This window comes from Saccopteryx leptura, chromosome X, assembly GCF_036850995.1.
Source record: "Saccopteryx leptura isolate mSacLep1 chromosome X, mSacLep1_pri_phased_curated, whole genome shotgun sequence".
NCBI classification, from domain to species: Eukaryota; Metazoa; Chordata; class Mammalia; order Chiroptera; family Emballonuridae; genus Saccopteryx; species Saccopteryx leptura.
Window position 1 is genome coordinate 20,485,477 of NC_089516.1, and position 15,736 is coordinate 20,501,212.

The following is a 15,736-nucleotide window of genomic DNA, read 5'->3' on the forward strand; positions in this document are numbered from 1 at the left end:
AATTATGGTTTGGTGATTCTAATTCCCAATGGGTCATAAAATTCAAAACTGCCATCTTAACATCACCTGCATTTCTCAATTCAATATACAATGGAATCATTCTTCTTATTGTCCTTCAGGTCGTAATCTAAATACTAACTTTTTTCTTCAAATGTCCTTTAGATATTTCTTTTATTTCCCATGTCCTCTTCATGGAGTAGCACATATGGACTAAGAATTCATGGAGTTATGGGGAAGTAGTAGAGAACCTGTGAATCTATAGAAAGTGTGCACAATTTTTATATACCTATGTGAATTATAAAGAAAATCCATTAGTTATTATTAGTTTCTTAAAGGACTAAGAACCAATGTGCCAGATTCTCATCATCTTATACTAGGGTTACTGCAGTAACTTTTGGGGATAACAGACTTACTTTTTAAGTTTGGCTCATCCAAGAGGTGAATCTATAAAGTAATATTCTCATCCATCCAATATTAATTCAGTCATTTAATAAATATTCACTGAGTATTTCTTATATGTCAAATATCATTCAGGGCCCTGGCCAGTTGGCTCAGCGGTAGAGCGTCGGCCTGGCGTGCAGGAGTCCCAGGTTCGATTCCCATCCAGGGCACACAGGAGAAGCACCCATCTGCTTCTCCACCCCTCCCCCTCTTCTTCCTCTCTGTCTCTCTCTTCCCCTCCCGCAGCCGAGGCTCCATTGGAGAAAAGATGGCCCAGGTGCTGGGGATGGCTCTGTGGCCTCTGCCTCAGGTGTTAGAATGGCTCTGGATGCAACAGAGTGATGCCCCAGATGGGCAGAACATCGCCCCCTGGTGGGCATGCTGGGTGGATCCCGGTCGGGCGCATGCGGGAGTCTGTCTGACTGCCTCCCCATTTCCAGCTTCAGAAAAATGAAAAAAAAAAAAAAAAAAATTATATATATATATATATATATATATATATATATATATATATATATATATATATATATATATATATATATATATCATTCAGGTTTCTAGGGTTACATTAGTGAATGAAATAGAAAAAATTCCCTCCTGCCATAGAGCTTATAAACAAAGAATCAAGGAAATATAGTAAGCCAAATGTGCTGTTTATATACTTAAATGAGGGGGTTTCCTAGTTACTGGATATCTGTTTAAGAAGAGATTGTCATGAAAAGCACCTCTAATAGCATGACAGCTCTAAATAACAAGAAGAAACCAGCCATGTACAACCAGGGGAAAACATTCCAAACAGTGGTACACATTAATGCAAAAACCTAAAGGTCGCAATAAACTTGGTATCTTGTAGGAGAAGAATATAAAAGGCCAGGTCTGCTAAAGTGCAGTATAAATAAGACAGAAGAGTGTTGGTGAGGTCAAAGAGATAACTAGCGGCAGGTAATTTTGGAGTTTGGAAACCAGAGCAGGGAGTTTGGATGAAATCTAAGCATGATGAAAACTTAAGCAGAAGAGATGGAATCCGGTTTACATTGTGTAAAGAATAAATGCTTCTTGACAAAAGCAGTCAAGAGGCAATTGAAACTGTCCAGGTGGGAGATTATGGAGGTCAAGTTGCTTATCTTTGCAAAACCTACACTTAGGTCCTCAATGTAGTCATGTTGGCCTTATCTACGGTTTGTCTATCACATCTTGCTTTTTCATGCATTGCTGCCTTTACTCCGTACAATGACACAGTATTAAACCTATTACACAAATACTAAAAAAAGGACACTGAGAATCATTGAGACTGTGAAATTAGTAAATTAGAAAAAACCAAGAACTACATGATTCCATACATTGGTGGGACATAAAAACGAGACTAAGAGACATGGACAAGAGTGTGGTGGTTACCGGGGGTGGGGGGAGGCGGGTGTAGGAGGGAAGGAGGAGAGGGGGAGGGGGAGGGGCACAAAGAAAACTAGATAAAAGGTGACAGAGGACAATCTGACTTTGGGTGATGAGTATGCAACATAAGTGAATGACAAGATAATCTGGACATGTTTTCTTTGAATATATGTACCCTGATTTATTGGTCACCCCATTAACATTAATAAAAATTTATAAAAAAAAAGAGACTTACCTTAAAACAGTCAATTTTCAAATTTAACTAGTTATTAAGTATAAGATGTGCTCTTTAAATTATGTCATAGCTTTAACTACCCTGCTGACAGGCACTGTCCTTTACATTATTTGTACCTGATAGTGCTATACATTAAGCACTGTGGTAAAATATTAATTTCATGTTTTTGAAGTAATTTATTCACAAAAAATAAGTCAAAATACCATTTTATCTTAAAAATTCTAATGTACGCATTATGAAAGGAAACAATTTTTAAGCAATATTAATGTGGTTTTTAAAAAAGCAATTGCAAGGCACTAGCCAGTTAGCTCAGTCAGTTACAGCATCATCTGGAAACACCAAAGTTTCAGGTTCGGTCCCTGGTCAGAGCACGTATGTGAAGCAACCAATGAATGCACAACTAAGTGGAACAACAAATGAATGCCTCTCTCTCTGTCTGTCTCTCTCTCTCTCTCTCTTTCTTTCCCTCTCTCTGTCTTTCTAAAAAAAGTCAATAAGTAAATAATATTTTAAACCAATTGTACCTCATGGGTCATCATTGTAATTACATGGAAACTACTTTTGGCTAATAAATAAGCAGAATTAAAATTAAAATCTGTTGAGTGTCTATTATATTTACTTTTTACCTCAATTAAGTGCTATCTCTTCTTCAAATTTCTTCTTTTTATGCTACCTTATCCCCTTTTATTTCAAACATTAGTGGGAAACCTTGACTCTACAACATACATTTAAAATTATTTTAACTATTGACAAAGTTTAAATGTTATGTCCTTTCTGGCCCAGTAGATATTTTAAAATGTTTTAAAAGAAGCAACATGTTTAAAAGAAACTGTTACAATGTTGAATCTTAGCAGATCATTATGAGATCAGTGACTGGAGAAATGGAAGTTCATAAAATGTATTTAATTTTCTTACATCTAATTCTGGCTAATAATTTTACAAAGAAAATAAAACTGATTAACAACCCTTGGCAAACTTAAGGCTAAGAAGGTCCTTAGGCTTTAAGCAGGCAGAAAATTTAGTTTTGTGTAGGTAATATTTGTACATTATCTTGAATGTACAGAAGAAAGGTGCTAGAACAAGTAAAATTTCAATTAAAATAACAACAAACTTGAACATTTCTGACTCCTACACTCAAACCAACTAGCTTAGATAAAATTCAAATCAGGGCACAATTATATTGAACTTGTGATTATCATAAATAGCCAGGTTCTACCAGTAAAACATCATGGCTCACCTCATTCACTTTTCTAACTTCTTAAAAATTAATTACACATAACCCAGAAATCCCACTTCAGGATATTTATCCAAAATATTTGAAGTCAGGATCTCAATGAAATATCAGCCGTTCCCATGTTCATAGCAGTACTAGTCACAATAGCCAAGTTGTAGGAAAAAAAAATAGATTTTTTAAAAGTGTGCCACACACATACAATGGAATATTATTCAGCCTTGAAAAGGAAGAAATTCTGATATGTTAAACATGAATGAAAGTTGTGGACATTATGCTAAGTGAAATAAGTCAGCTATAAAAAACACATACTGCATGATTCCACTTATATGATGTATTAATAATAGTAAAATTCACCTGACCAGGCGGTGGCACAGTGGATAGATCACTGGTCTGGGATGCTGAGGACCTAGGTTTGAAACCTTGAGGTCGCCAGCTTGAGTATGGGTTCACCAGCTTGGCACAGGGTTGCCAGCTTGAGCATGGGGTCATACACATTACCCCATGATCACAGGCTTGAGCCCAAGGTCACTGGCTCAGCTGAAGCACCCCGCTCAAGGCACATATGAAAAAACAATCAATGAACAACTTAAGTGCCACAGCTATGAGATGATGCTTCTCATCTCTCTCCCTTCCTGTCTGTCTGTCTGTCTCTCTCAAAAAAAAAAATAATAATCAAATTCATAGAATCCAATAGTGGAATGGTCGTTTCCAGGGGCTGGGTGGAGGGGAAATTGACAAGTTACCAATCAACAAGTATAAAGTTTCATTTAAGCAAGTTGAAGCTCTAGAGACCTGTACAACATAGTGATTAGAGTAAAAAACAAACAACCCCCCCAAAAAAACTGTATTAAATACTTAAAAAAATTGTTAAGAAGGTATATCTCATATTGTGCTCTTACCAAAATAAAATTTAAGAGTAAAAGTTATAATAATAATTAGCTTTGTGTAAAATTGGTAATTCCCAGAACTTCCTTCCTATAGCATACTGGTTTTAGCTGTATATTTTATTTTATTACAAATAGTTACTAGTTTATGTGCCTGTTTTTCTAATCAGGTGAAATTTCTCCAATTACATTTTATCTCAGTCTTCACTACACCCCAGTGAGGTAGAAACAATTGGGATTCTATACTACAGATTAGGAAAGCAAGGCTTCTTCACCCAGCTGTTAAGAACAGAACTGAAATATTCATTATTCCACATGCCATCCAGGTCTGTGCTAAATAAGAACTCTTACCCAGGTAGAGGGAGAGACTTACATTTGCCTAAGAATTTCCTTAATACCCTTGGCCAGTGGGTTTAGAGGTTATCATTAGGAGTTATCTTAAGGTTCAGTAATAGCTCAATATTTAGTTTTTTTTTTATACTTGATTCAAAAAGAGTTAGAAAATTGTGTATATGCAACCTCCAGAAAGCATGCTTCATCACCTCCTCAATTATCATCAATGAAAAAGTTGCTTTAACTACTTTTCAAAATGCAGTTGTGATGGGCATATAACAAATGAATTATAAACAGTATTCTTCTTGAATGAATCAAGAAATCTAAATTGAACACCAAAAACTTCCAATTATGTCAAGTGATAGGAACATTTCTTTAAGTAAAATAAGTCAGTCAGAGAAAGACAAAGTATCATTTGATCTCACTTGTATGTGGAATCTAATGAACAAAATAAACCAATGAACAAAATGGAAACAGAGGTATGGACATGTGGAACAGACAGACAGTTGTCACAGGGGTGGGGCGTGAGGGGACTGGATGAAAGAAGGTGAAGGGATTAGCCCAAAAGACATGTATACATACCACACAGACACAGACAACAGGGTGGCAACAGCCAGAAGGAAAGGAGGTGTGGGGTAGGGGGAGGAGGACAAAGTGGGGAAAATGGAGAAAGAAAGAGCCTTTGCTGGGGGTGAAGGGTGTATGACGCAATGTGCAGATGATGTTGTATTGAATGGGACACTTGAACCCATGTCAACACAAAAAATGAAAATTAAATAAATAAATTTTAAAATAATCATACACTGTACTAAATAAGTTTAGTTTTTAAGCAATTTCATCATAAAGATTAACTGTCAAGATATTATTTTTGCCTTAAAGATACCAGTATATCCACATATACAAATGCAAAAAAGCAATGATATTTAGACAATATTAATCAATGCCATTTGATTTTTTTAAAGTAGTGATACACACCATGAATCATGCTTATAAATTTATGCAAACCGCCTTTGGCTAATAAACTGAGAGAATTAAAATTAAAATGTACTGAGTGTCAACTGGATCAATGATAAGTAATTTGTAGAGGTTTAAATTATATCTATCTACCTCAGGCAATCACCGATTTTGTTAATAATTGTGTTGAAACATACTTTCGAGGAATTAGAACTCAATTGCTATAAAATATCTTAGATTTTAAAATGGCATTTAAACATTACATGCTTGAACTTTTAGAAGAAATTAAAATCCTGTTTATTTCTGATTGCTTATTATATAGATCACTGAACATCATCTAAGTTCAATTTCAATAATTTCATATGATATTTTCTAACATTCCTCAAATTTCTAGGTTTTAAGGATGAGGATTAAGCTAAAACTCATCTTTTTTATAAAACCATATAAACAGGATCAATTCTTATCAAATACAGTGACCAGTTTATATATTTAGTTTTAACATGAAAACTCCTAAGCACAGGTCCTGCCGCCCGGCGCCACTGAGCCACACACCCTTACGGAGCTTGGGGACACCAGCTCCCTAGTCCCGCTGGTTTCGCCGCCACCGCACCGTGCTGTGGAATAAGAGGAGGAGGAAGAGAAGGCAGAGGAGGAAGGGCCATGGCAGTGCTTATGAGTTCTCCATGACTGAATGAAGCAGAGAAATAGAAGTTGCTGAAACTGTTATCAGTTCATTTGGGTTGGCTTTGTGCTATCCAAATCCACTCTAAAAATCTCATCAAAACACACATCTTCTAGATGGAAATCAGAAGAGTTCTCTGAAAGAGCATGAAGGAACACGGTCCTTAAAGAGTTTGCTTGCGCTCTCGACTGCGTTCTGATGGTTTCCTGGCATGTTTCATGGGGATTTGTGACCTGAAGATGGCAGCGGAGTATGCAGATGCACAGACTCCCAGCTCACACCACCAAACTGGATTATAAACTAATTTATGAACAATCAGCGTGAAAAAACAAATCTGGACTACAAGAACAGCTTTCAAAAATCAAGGAGCAGCCTGACCTGTGGCGGCGCAGTGGATAAAGCGTCGACCTGGAAATGCTGAGGTCGCCAGTTCGAAACCCTGGGCTTCCCTGGTCAAGGCACATATGGGAGTTGATGCTTCCAGCTCCTCCCCCCCTTCTCTCTCTTTCTATCTCTCCTCTCTCTCTCTCTCTCTCTCTGACTCTCCCTCTGCTCTCTAAAAAAAAATGAATAAATAAATAAATAAAATAAAAAATAAATTAAAAAAAATCAAGGAGCAAAGAAGAAGCCACAACAAACCTGGTAGGGAGCACCTGAATCTCCCCTGCTTACAGGAACGGGGGGGGGGGGGCGGTGAGGCTGGGCTCTCAATTCCAAGGATAAAGAGCAGTAAATACTGCTCACAGCCACTTACCTGGAGACCAGGGAACAAGGAGTGTTGAAAGGGCCCGCTTGTCTTCCAAAAAGAAAGGAGAAAGAGAGAGATGGATGGTGAGAGGAAGAGGAATATAGGTGATGACATAAAAAGCTGACTCATTCAGTGCTGGAGGCGACCATAACTGGGGGAGGGGCTGATCCTTCCACAAAGCAAAATACAAAAGTACTTCCAGGTCACAGAGATACAGACATCTCTCCAGCTCCAATCAGCGCAACAAGACACAGCTGAAAACAAGAAGTGGGGAGGAGGGGCAGTAACTCAGGTCTCCTTGGAGATCTGAGATACACCTCCCCCTACTGAAGCTGAGAAAGCAACCCACCCCCCTAGACCTGATAAATGAATTCAGAAAGGTGGCAGGATATAAAATTAATACTCAGAAATCAGAGGCATTTTTATACACTAACAATGAACAATCAGAAAGAGAAATTAAGGAAACAATCCCCTTCACTATTGCAACCAAAAAAATAAAGTACCTAGGAGTACATTTAACCAAGGAGACTAAAGACTTGTAGTCGGAAAATTATAAAACATTGATAAAAGAAATCAAAGAAGAAACAAACAAGTGGAAGCATATACTGTGCTCATGGTTAGGAAGAATAAACATCATTAAAATGTCTATATTACCCAAAGTAATTTATAAATTCAATGCAATACTAATTAAAATACCAGTGACATACTTTAAAGATATAGATCACATATTCCAAAAATTTATATGGAACCAAAAGAGAACACGAATAGCCTCAGCAATCTTAAAAAAGAAGAAGAAAGGGGGAGGTATCACACTTCCTGATATCAAGCTATACTACAAGGCCATTGTACTCAAACAGCCTGGTACTGGCATAAGAACAGGCACATAGATCAATGGAACAGAACAGAGAACCCAGAAATAAACCCACAGCTCTATGGACAACTGATATTTAACAAAGTAGGTAAGGAAATACAATGGAGTAAGGACAGTCTCTTCAACAAATGGTGTTGGGAAAATTGGACAGCAATCTGCAAAAAAATGAAACTAGACCACCACCTTACACCATTCACAAAAATAAACTCAAAATGGATAAAAGACTTAAACGTAAGGCATGAAACCATAAGCATCTTAGAAGAAAACATAGGCAGTAAGCTCTCTGACATCTCTCACAGCAATATATTTGCTGATTTATCTCCACGGGCAAGGGAAATAAAAGACAGGATAAACAAATGGGACTATATCAAACTAAAAAGCTTTTGCACAGCCAAAGACAATAAGAACAGAATAAAAAGACAAACTACACAATGGGAGAACATATTTGACAGTATGTCTGATAAGGGGTTAATAACCAAAATTTATAAAGAACTTGTAACTCTCAACACCAGAAAGACAAACAATCCAGTCAAAAAATGGGCAAAAGAAATGAATAGACACTTCTCCAAAGAGGATATACAGATGGCCAATAGGCATATGAAAAATTGATCAACATCATTAATCATTAGAGAAATGCAAATTAAAACCACAATGAGATATCACCTCACAACGGTTAGAATGGTGCTCATCAACAAAACAACACAGAATAAGTGCTGGCGAGGATGTGGAGAAAAGGGAACCCTCCTGCACTGCTGGTGGGAATGCAGACTGGTGCAGCCTCTGTGGAAAACAGTATGGAGATTCCTCAAAAAATTGTAAATCGAGCCCTGGCCGGTTGGCTCAGCGGTAGAGCGTCGGCCTGGTGTGCGGGGGACCCGGGTTCGATTCCCGGCCAGGGCACACAGGAGAAGCACCCATTTGCTTCTCCACCCCCCCTCCTTCCTCTCTGTCTCTCTGTTCCCTTCCCGCAGCCAAGGCTCCATTGGAGCAAAGATGGCCCGGGCGCTGGGGATGGCTCCTTGGCCTCTGCCCCAGGCGCTAGAGTGGCTCTGGTCGGGGCAGAGCATCGCCCCCTGGTGGGCAGAGCATAGCCCCTGGTGGGCATGCTGGGTGGATCCCGGTCGGGCGCATGGGGAAGTCTGTCTGACTGTCTCTCCCCGTTTCCAGCTTCAGAAAAATACAAAAAAAAAATTGTAAATCGAACTGCCTTTTGACCCAGCTATCCCACTTTTAGGAATATACCCCAAGGACACCATAGAATGGTTCCAGAAGGAGAAATGCACCCCCATGTTTATAGCAGCATTGTTCACAATAGCAAAGATCTGGAAACAGCCCAAGTGTCCGTTAGAGGATGAGTGGATTAAAAAGCTTTGGTACATATATACTATGGAATACTACTCAGCCATAAGAAATGATGACATCGGATCATTTACAATAACATGGATGGACCTTGATAACATTATATGGAGTGAAATAAGTAAATCAGAAAAAAACTAAGAACTATATGAACCAATGCATAGATGAGACATAAAAATGAGACTCAGAGACATGGACAAGAATGTGATGGTAACAGGGAGTGGGGTGGATGGGTGGGGAAGGGGCAAGGAAGGAGAAGGAAGGAGTGGGGGAAGGGGAGGGGCACAAAGAAAACCAGATAGAAGGTGAGGGAGGACGATTTGACTTTGAGTGAGGGGTATGCAGCATAATCAAAGGTCAAAATAATCTGGAGATGTTTTCTTGGAACATATGTACCCTGATTTATCAATGTCACTGCATTAAAATTAATAAAAATAAGATAAAAAAAAACTCCTAAGCACAAATTAAAGAATTTTTTTTTTAAGTGAGAAGAGTCCTTATTAATTTCATTTCTCTAAATTGCTGGGACAAATCACCAGAATGTTTTAAGCCATGCATGAAGGAAGAGGTCCTCTACTCAGATTGTCCATATTCTCTGGTGCAATCAAGTTGATTCCGGAAAAATCAGTTAAATCTATACCACCCAAATCCAACTAGACATTAGGACAAAGGGGTCAAATCTCCAATAAGGCATAACAATCTTAACATGTATGTGCTTAACAATAGCATCAAAATACATGAGGCAAATACTGATAGAGCTGCAAAGAGAAATAGATGAACCTGCTATTATAGTTGGAGGCTTCAACATCCCTCTATTAGAAATGGGCAGATCTAGTAGGCAGTAAGGATGAATTGAACTCAATAACAGAATCAATCAACTGGATATAATGGACCTGCATAGATTACTTCATCCAACAAGAGCAAGATACAAACTTCTCAAGCTCACTTGGAATATTCGCCAAGATAGACCACATCCCAGGCCATAAAACACAACTTAAGAAATTTAAAAGACTGTAAATCATATTATATTGGCTCATGGATCACAATGAAATTAAACTAGAAATCAATAAAAGGTAGATGAAAATCCAACATACTTGGAGATTAAACAACACACTACTAAATAATGTATGGGTCAAAGTTGAAATCTCAAGATAAATTTTAAAATATTTCAAACCAAATGAGAATAAAAAAGAACTTATGAAAAATGGTTGGATACAGTGAACAAAGTGCTTAGATGAAAATTTATAGCATTGAATATATATATATATTAGGAAAGAAGAAGGATCTAAAATCAGTTGTCTAAGCTTCCCTTTAAAAAAAAAATTAAGCTTAGGCCAGATAGCTCAGTTGGTTAGAGCATTGACCCAAAGCACAGAGGTTGCTGGTTCGATCCTCAGTCAGGGCAAATATAGGAACAGATAGATGATCCTATCTCTCTCCAGCTTTTTCGCTTTTTATCTCTGAAATTAATAAAATTAACATAAAAAGTCATCTTTTAAAAAAATAAAGAGAAAATTAAATCCAAAGTAAGCAGAAGAAAAGCAATAATTAAAATTAGAATAGAAATCCATGAAATTAAAGAAGGAAAACCAATAGACAAAAATAATATAACCAAAAGCAGGTACTTTAAAAAGATCAATAAAATCATTAAGTTTCTAGCCAGGCTAACTAATTAAAAAAGAGTAGGCAATAATTACTAATACCAGAAATAAAAAGAAGCTAATCAGAAATTTTGTAAATATTAAAATGATACATAAGGTACTCTGATCAATTCTATGCCTTCAAATTCAATAACCTAAATCAGTGGTTAGCAAACTCATTAGACAACAGAGCCAAATATCAACAGTACAATGATTGAAATTTCTTTTGAGAGCTAAATTTTTTAAACTTAAACTATATAGGTAGGTACATTCCTTATCGAGGTAGCGCCCGCCACACCTGTATTTTGTGGAAGAGCCACACTCAAGGGGCCAAAGAGCTGCATGTGGCTCATGAGCCGCAGTTTGCCGACCAGGGATAAATGATATCAACCACTTCCTTGAGAGAAACAAGCTACCAAAATATGCACAAAGAAACAGATCATCTGAATAGGACTATATTTATTAAATAAATTGAATCAAAATTAATAATCAAAATAGAAAGCACAAGGCCCAGATGAGATCATTAGTAAATTCTATCATTTATAGAAGAAATTATATCCATCCTTTATATTCTTTTTCAGAAGACAGAAACGCAGAGGGAATACTCTCTAATACAACTTATGAGGCGGCATTACCCTAGTACTAAGACCAGATAAAGGCACTACAAAAAAGAAAACTATGTACCAATATCTCTCATGGACATAGATATAAAGATTCTAAACAAAATACTAACAAATTAAATTCAACAATGTATATAAACAATTGTACACCACAACTAAGTGGAATTTATCCCATGTATGCTGGCTGGTTCAGCATTTGAAAATCAATTACTGCAATGAATGATAACAATAGGTTAAATAAGAAAAGTTATATGATCATATCAATGGCTGTAGAAAAGCATTTGAAAAAAAATTCAACATTGATTCATGATTTAAAAATAACTCTCAGTAAGCTACAAAAAGAAGAGATCTTCCTCAACTTGATAAAGGTTATCTGCATAAAACTTATAATTAACATCATATTTGATGGTAAGAAATTTGAACTTTTCACACTAAGATCAGGAACAAGGCAAAGATGACCTCTCTCACCACACCTTTTCAACTTGGTATTGGAATTCATTGCTAATGCACTAAGAAAAGAAAAGAAAAGGTATACAGATTGGAATAAAGACATAAAATTGTCTTTGTTCCACACAGAGGACATGACCATCTAAGTATAAAGTCCAAAAGAAGTGAAATAGAAACTCCTGAAATCGTAAGTGATTATAGTATGCCAGATACAAGGATATAACCTTGCAGGATGCAAGATTAACATACAAAGTTTAATTATTTTTTTATAAACAAGCAATGAACAAGTGAAATTTGAAATTAAAAACACAATACCATTTACATTAGCAATCCAAAACTGAAGTGCTTGGGTATAAGTATGTACAAGATCTATGTGAGAAAAAGTATACTGCTCATAACAATTAGGGGATATTTCAAAATGAATATGAAGCTATAAAATATCCCCTAATTTTTGTGAGCAGTATATAAAACTCTAATGAAGAAAATCAAAAGAGAACTAAACAAATGGAGAGATATATTTCATGTTCATGTACAGGAAGACTTAATGTTGTCAAGAAGTTAGTTCTTCCCAACTTGATCAAAGATTCAAGGCAAACCCGATAAAAATCCCAGCAAGTTATTTTGTGGATAGCAACAAACCATTTCTCAAGCTGATACCACAAAACAAAATTCTCAGAACATCTGACATAATATTGAAGAAGAACAAAGTTGGAGGACTGATGCTACCTAACTTCAAGACATTTTATAAAGCTATAGTAACTGAGACAGTGTGGTATTAGTGAAAGAACAGACAAACAGATTAATAGAATGGAACAGAGCCTAGACCCACAGAAATATAGTCAACTGATCATTGACTAAGGAGCAAAGGCATATATCAACAAAGGATGCTGAAACAGTTGAATATCCACATGCAAAATAAAAGTGAATCTAGACACAGACCTTACATTTTCCACAAAAATTAACTAAAAATGGATCACAGACCTACATGTAAAATACAGAACTATAAAACTCCTAGAAGATAACATAAGAAATGATCTAAATGACATTGAGTATGAAGAGGACTTTTTAGATAAAACATTAGTGCATAATTCATGAAAGAATTGACAAACTTGAATTTGTCAAAATTGAATTGTTTAAAATTACAATTTTCGGCTTTGAAGGAAAAATAGTATCAGGAGAATAAAAAGACAATCCATAGAGTAGGACAAAATATTTACAAAAGGCAAAATTGGTAAAGGACTGTTTTCTAAAATATACAAAGAACATGTTTTTAAGTTAAAGTTCCTTTAACTTAAAAAAAATCAAATAGTTTTACAGTTGAATTCTATCTAATATTTAAAGATAAATCATTTCAGTATTTATTTAAATTGTTACAGACCACAGGAACTCCAGCATAATCTTAATACAAATCTTTTTTTCTTTACTTTAAAATGTATTGAGTTGAGACACTTTCAAGTGTCCCACTCAATATACCACCATCTACAACCCTCATAAAGAACTTTTAAGCCTGTCCAGGCAGTGGCGCAGTGAATAGAGCATAGCACTGGGATGCTGGGGACCCAGGTTTGAATCCCCAACGGTGCAGGCTTGAGCGCAGGCTTATCTGGTTTGAGCAAGGTTCACCAGCTTGAGCCCAAGGTCACTGGCTTGAGCAAGGGGTCACTCGGTCTGCTGTAGCCCATGGTCAATGCACATAAGAGAAAGCAATCAATGAACAACTAAGGCACTGCAACGAAGAATTGATGCTTCTCATTTCTCTCCTTTATGTCTGTCTGTACCTTTCTGTCCCTCTCTCTGTCTCTCTGTCTCTGTCACAAAAAAAGAACTTTTAAAACTCAACAATAAAATAAAACCTGTATAAAAATAGGCCAAAGACCCTAACAGACATTTCACCAAAGATATACAGATGGAAATTAGCATATGAATACATGCTACATAGTGTAAGTCATCAGGGAATTGCAAATTAAAACAAAATATTCCCACACACCTATTAGGATGGTCAAAATCTAGATCACTGACAATACTAAATGGTGGTGAGGATGTGGAGCAAAATATATTCTCATCCATTGCTGGGGAAAAAACAAAATGGTACAGCCCCTTTGAAAGACAGTTTCGCAGTTTCTTATAAATTTTAAACAGACTCTTACCATACAATCCAGCAATTATGTTTGTTAGTTTTTACGTAAATGAATTGAAAACGTATGCCCATAGAAAAACCTGCACATAGATACTTGCAACAACTTTATTCATAATTTCCAAAACTTTGAAGCAACGAGTATGTTCCTGAGTAGGTGAAAGGATTAATAAACTGGTCTACCCAGATAAGAGGATATTCTCAGTGTTAAAAAGAAATGATTTATCAAGCCAGAAAAGATATGGAGGAAACTTTATTGCATATTACTAAGTGAAAAAAATAGTGGGAAAAACATACATACTGTATGACTTTAATTATATGGCATCTGAAAAAAGCAAAATTATGGAAACAGTAAAACTTTGTTGTTTTTTTGGGGGGGGTTATTTATTTTATTTTTTTGCCAGAGGTTGTTGAAGAAAGATGCATGAATGTATGAATAGAGCAGAGCACAGAGGGGTTTTATGACAATAAATGTATTCTGTATGATACTAGGATAGGGGAGACATGTCATTTTATATTTATTAAATCTATAGAATGTATAAAACCAAAAGTCAGCTCATTGATTAAAAACTTTATATCTATATGAAGATTATATGAGAAGAAGGATTTGTAAAGCTATTTTTTTTTCTATTTGTTGAGGAGTGTGGTTATAGCCAGATAGTAAGTGATTCAATCACCACCCCTCCAAAAATTGATTGACTAAAATATATTTATGTAAAAAAAAGTTCATAGAAATAGATTTTTATGGGTATAGAAGAAATATGCTGCTTTTTGATCGATATTATTTGTTTTTTATTTGTGTTATAATCTCTGGAGATAAGAATAATCAACAGCTTCACATAACTATCAATGTCTAGATCATACATGCATGTAAGAAAATATGCCATGAGTGAGATAACCTGAATCAACAGAGAGCACAAACAAAACCACAGAAATATCAGCCACTGGAATTAACTGGTACACATAATATAAGAGCTTCATTGTTGTCACTGAAACAAAATCCAACATGGAAAATACATATGGGAAAGAGGAGATTCTAAAAGTGATGGGGTAAGTTTGAAAAAGAACTAGGTAAATGTTACAAAAATTTTAAATGTAATAAATGAATTTTTTTTTTGATTTTCTGAAGTTGGAAACGGGGAGGCAGTTAGACAGACTCCCGCATGCGCCCAACTGGGATCCACCCGGCATGCCCACCAGGGGGTGATGCTCTGCCCATCTGGGGCATTGCTCTGTTGCAACCAGAGCCATTCTAGCACCTGAGGCAGAGGCCATGGAGCCATCCTCAGCGCACGGGCCAACTTTGCTCCAATGGAGCTTTGGCTGTGGGAGGGGAAGAGAGAGACAGAGAGGAAGGAGAGGGGGAGGGGTGGAGAAGCAGATGGGTGCTTCTCCTGTGTGCCCTGGCCAGGAATCGAACCTGGGACTCCCGCATGCCAGGCCGACGCTCTACCACTGAGCCAACCGGCCAGGGCTAATAAATGAAATTTTAAAAATTAGTGGTTAGAGGCCCTGGTCAATTACCTCAGTGGCAGAGTGTTGGCCCAGCTTGTGGAAGTCCTGGGTTCAATTTCTGGCTAGGGCATACAGAAAAAACCCCCTTGTGCTTCTCCACCCTTCACCCTCTCCTTTCTCTCTGTCACTCTCTTTCCCTCCTGCAGCCAAGGTTCCATTGAAGCAAAGTTGGCCTCGGCACTGAGGATGGCCCCATGGCCTCTGCCTTTGGTGCTAGGATGGCTCTGATTGCAGTGGAGCAACGCCCCCTAGT